Here is a 5,268-nt window from a genome sequence, read left to right as displayed (position 1 = left end):
ATTATGTATCTGCTCCCCCCCCCCTGCACCTGCGTAGGTGATTCACGACTCGCGTGATTGTCATTCTCGCTTCGCTTAGGCGGTAACCTTCTCACTCCTCCCGAATCTCCTACTTTGCGCACTTGTCACATCATATATTATTATGGTAGGATGACAGCTGTACTTGAAGTAGTATGGCGACTAGATTAAAGAATAATTTTTCTAGATTATTCTAAATCTTACGTATCTCCCGCCACATCCTGTAAGAAATACTAAGCAGTCTCGAGGATCTAATACTCGTACTCTACGAAATGCTTACGCAATACTGTAACGAACCAATATACTGTGTAGAGTGGTCCAAAATAAACAATTGTTCAAATTTTCGCCGCTGACTGGAAATCCGGATAGCCTAGGCAAAAAAAAAATAGATCTTTGAGTTAGTTGTTCTCCGAAATGTCAAAATGGATTTTGTCAGGTTTTTATACTTTAGAAATTTTATGTAATAATTCTGAAACAAGAAGAATTCTACCTAAATTGTAATATTTTCACACTTATCGCACGGTTTAGTTAAGTTTGTGTGAAGTGGTACAGAGAATACTTCAAAACTTTCAGAATAAACCTGATGAATAACAACCTTAATGGTAAATATTTACAATAAAAAATGTTTCGAAGAATGGGGAAAAACTAATAATTTTACTTTACGTTCGCCCGTAGGTTATCAGGACAATAATATATCCAGTTATACAATTTTAGGGCACAGGTGTCTAGGTGGAAAAGTGGAATAATAATATGAATAAAGTGTGGATTAGTGGCCAAATGCCACGCATGTAAATATTTAGATTCGATCTACAGTTTCATTACTTTAACATTACTTTGACGAGAATCTTAAAAACATTTTAGAGAGCAGAAAAGTGACTACAAAAAAAAATATGCATATTTTTATTTTTCTTAGGCTATCCGAATTTCCAGCCGCCCGTGAAAATGTAAATAGTCGCTTATTATGGACCACTTTAATACTGTCTGCTCCTTATGAAACAACTTATTTATATCTAGTTTTCATTGGGTACTATTGAGGAGTAAGGAGGTGAAATAGCGTGAAAATCTTATCGCTACTTTCTATTTTAAAAATTAAGGCTTTGGCGTAGGCTGTAAAAACTTTTAATGTTCACTGATTGCATATATTTAACTGCCTTGGTATTTCTTTCTTGGGTTTCTGATTTTATATCTAACATACGGTAGCGCCTAAGTCCTTAAAATCACATTAAAAAAATTATTTGTTTCAATTCTGATTTCCTATTTTAACAAAAAACACGGTTTTATTTATTAATAACCTTTCTACATTTTCAAATCTTTAACATATTTCAACATAATTGACACCAGGAGCTGGAAAATGCAATCTTTATCAAATGTTTGACCGCACGTACTTGTATGAGTGGTTGAGTTTTTACATAGAATGTAAGTTTTTTCTGTTTACTATATTTCAAAAAGTAAAAAAGCTATAAACATAACATTTTGACGAATGGTAGCTCCAATTTGTCAGTTTGTGTGTTAATGTATGAACTTTCGTGTACGATTGCTGTGTGCAACTTTCCACCTTGAGTGATAGCTAATGAACGACCCGCTTTAACCAAATAAGCTCAAATTCTTTTTTTTATGAAGATGTCATCTTATTCTGACATTTGTTTCAAATAATTTGAATTAAATTTATTTAGAATTAATATTTTTCATTTTTAGTGATTTTTGAACGGTTTCTAACATGCAGACAAACATACAACCAAAACAAATGGATTAATTGTAAACAAATGAACCTGCAATCGCTTTGACTGCACGATGCATGCTAAAACTTTATTCTATTGTTTACTAAACCTTTATAATAATAATTCCTGAAAATAGAATCAAGAATCCAACGACCAAATTTGGACAACCGCCACAAAATGTTCCCACTGCAATCTGAAAAAAGAACATCCTCCCCCTCTCTCTTACCCTAAAAAGAAGAAAAAAAGAGAGAAAATTATTCGTTTTCAATTTGGACAAAAAATAAAAAGGAGGAAAGAAAAATGAGAAGGCAACCAGCCAAATCCCCTTCCTTCTCTTTTTTATTTCTTTCGTCCTTTTTATTTCAACCATTATCAAATCACAATAAGAAACATCTGTAAAAAATAATCACCAACGTTTCGGAACTCATACAGCACGCTTATCAAGGCAAAAAAAAATGATATAAAATAAAAATAAAACAAAGGGGATTTAGGAGATTTGGTTGGTTGCTTTCTCATTTTTCTTTCCTCCTTTTTATTTTTTGTCCAAATTGAAAACAAATAATTTTCTCTTTTTTTTCTTCTTAGGGGGTGGAGAGAGAGGGGGGGGGGCATGTTCCTTTTTTTCAGATTGCAGTGGGAACATTTTGTGGTGGTTCCCCACCGAAAGAAATCTCTGAGTATGTTCTAAAGGTTCTCTAGGGTCAGAGAAGCTCAGGTAGATATATTCAAAGGTCCAGGTAGTCCTTTTAAATGTTTTAAAGGCTTAAAGATGTCCTTTCCGGAATTAAAATATAAATATGATCATAAATAAAAAGCAGAGAGGCTGAAATTGAAATATGAATTCGATCGTAAATAACAAGCAGAGGGGCTATGTCAATAGAGTAGGCGACACTCAAGGGTCCTTTGTTAAGCTTTCGGATTACAATTTAGAAGTAGATTTTTTTTAATTTCATATTTAACAGCCTAAAACATAATAATTCGGAATCTACGGATTTCGATGATTTCAAACATCTAACTTTTTTTAAGTGCTTAAAATTGGAATTAATACGACGCTTCTCGTAAATGGAATTAGACACGAAAAAAAGACAAAATTTTTTAATTCAACTAGAAAATGGTATATTAGCATATAAGTTATAATTATAAATAAGTAAAATCAGAAAATTCATTAGATTAAAAAAAATTATTAATAATTTGAAGAGAAATTTAAAAAGGGAGAATCGGATTAGCGACGGCCAACTACTGTAAATAACTCTGCCCGCCCTGTACGTGACGTACGAAACCTCAGAGATTTCTGTCGGTAGGGTTGTCCAAATTTGCTCGTTGGATTCTTGATTCTATTTTCAGGAATTATTATCATCAATTTGATTATTGGTCGTTAAAAAAGGGTTTTAAGTTGGATTATAATCTCATTTAAATGTCCTAAATTTTAATTTAGCTGACTTGGATTGGAGGTCATTTTGTGTCAGGTTTTGTTTATGGCCGGTTTGCCTTTTAAACTTTCACTTAATTCTCAGTTGTCAGTGAGAGAGCATTCGTGGCAGTGGTGCTGTTCCTGTTGGCCACAAATTTTATTTTCACTTTAATATTATTTTTTTTTATTTTTATTTTATTTTGAGTTTTGATTTTTATTTTATATTATTTTTTTTTGCCTTGATAAGGGTGCTGTATGAATTCCGAAAGGTTGGTGAGTATTTTGTAGAGATATTTCTCATTGTGATTTTATAATGGTACACTGAAAAAAATTTGGGCAAACAGGTGTCTTCTTATTGGCAACGCAGCGCCACCACGCCGGTTGGTGCAGCGGCCAGACCACATTTAAGTTAGCTATAGTACCAACCGTGCGAGCAGATCCATTCCCGCGTGTTGGGAACACAGCAGTCCCACAGAAGAGAATGAAATTGCTCCACGAGTCTAGAAATAGATTTTCGTGGACAAATGAAGATTCTGGTCAAAAGAACACTTGTCCTTTAAATAACACCATAAAGCAAGGTGTCAAGCGTCCGTGAAAACCTGGAATTTTTCACGTGAACCTTAAATTTTTGTTCTTTGGGCACAGTTATTTCACTGAAATTCGAAATGTAATTTAAATCTTTTAGCAGATTAACAAAGAAACATCCCGTTTGGAATAAATCTTGATACTGAACAGTTTTTTACTTACCAATATATAATTTATCTTTTGTTAATTGCAGAATAAATTAAGAGATTTCAACGCACTTTTTGTAGACTGTACCATTTATTTTATAGATTGTAATGAACAGACATTAATATTATATAGTTGAAGTTATTGAATAGTTGAAGCAGAATATAGTTAAGGTATACGATTTTTGTGTTATTCAACTTCAAAATAATGAAAATTTCTATGTATATTCAGTTTTACAATTAGAATGAGGCATGGCCATATAACGGATATTTTGAGATTTCAAAAATTTTAAATATATTTCTAAACATTTTAAAATATTTTGAAACATTTAAAAGTATTGGAGAAACTTCACAAATATTCAAAAACATTTTTGAAGATTTTAAAAGATTTCACTAACAGAGATTTAAGGAAGATTTTACAAGTCTTACAAAAGATCTCAGAAAGATTTTTAGAATTTTTAAAAATTAAAAAGAAGCGTACACTAGATGTAACAGATCTCATAAAGATTTCGGATATTTAATGACGATTTTAAAGATTTGAAAAGGGCATGTACATCAGATTTAAAATATTTCCCAAAGATTCTAAGACTTTAAAAACATCTCAAGGATTTTAAAGCTTTTTAAAGGGTATAAACCGGATTTTAAAACATTGTAAACACTTGAAACTATTCGATTTTTTTTTAATTAAAAAAATTTCAATTATTTTATTGATTTAAAATTAATATAAAAGATTTCACTAATATTTGAAAGATTCCTTCAGAATATCATAAAGATTTTAAAATAATACAAGATTTTCAAAGATTTTATATTTCAATGACTTCATACGAACACAAAATATTTCAAATATGTTCAAAATATATTTTAAAGAATTCGTAAGGAATTCAAAAGATTTCAAAGACTGAAAAAAGAGTAAAAAAGTCAATGTACTCAAAAAACTAATATAATACATATAAAAGTAACCAATTTCAAAATATTATCAAAGTTTTTAAATGCTTTTTTTTTAATGAAGGTTGATTTTCAACTAATCTATTCAGATTCTTACATTTTAAAAATAGAAGAAGATATAATCTAAACCATCCATTTTAAAAAATTTTCCATATTTGAAAACATCCTTGGTACAGTGTTTAAATCAAAATAGATTTCTTTTAACAAATTAAGCAAAAATGGTCTCTACAGCAAAAGAAAAAGGAAGTATAAAAGAAAAGATTCAACTGAAGCTGTCAGCATACATTTTTGATATATATATATATATATATATATATAATTAAAAATTTGTCATAAGGATAACCGAAGGATTTCGCCGGGAGCGGGTGCTAATCTGAAAAATTGCACCCGCTTCCAGCGAAATGGCGGTAAAATTTCAGCCACAACCACGTCTCACAACCGTGAGATA

General features: G+C 30.9%; 1 protein-coding gene across 2 annotated transcripts in view; it reads left to right on the top strand.

Annotated features, from left to right (window-relative positions):
• The window catches only part of LOC117166900 (cullin-associated NEDD8-dissociated protein 1), a 218,244-nt gene that overhangs the window by 144,141 nt on the left and 68,835 nt on the right, over nucleotides 1-5,268 (top strand). The gene's annotated exons all lie outside the window — the stretch shown is intronic.

The sequence above is a fragment of the Belonocnema kinseyi genome, chromosome 2 (assembly GCF_010883055.1).
Source record: "Belonocnema kinseyi isolate 2016_QV_RU_SX_M_011 chromosome 2, B_treatae_v1, whole genome shotgun sequence".
NCBI classification, from domain to species: domain Eukaryota; kingdom Metazoa; phylum Arthropoda; class Insecta; order Hymenoptera; family Cynipidae; genus Belonocnema; species Belonocnema kinseyi.
The sequence above is the reverse complement of the archived record's forward strand: the minus strand, read 5'-3'. Positions and strand labels throughout refer to the sequence as shown.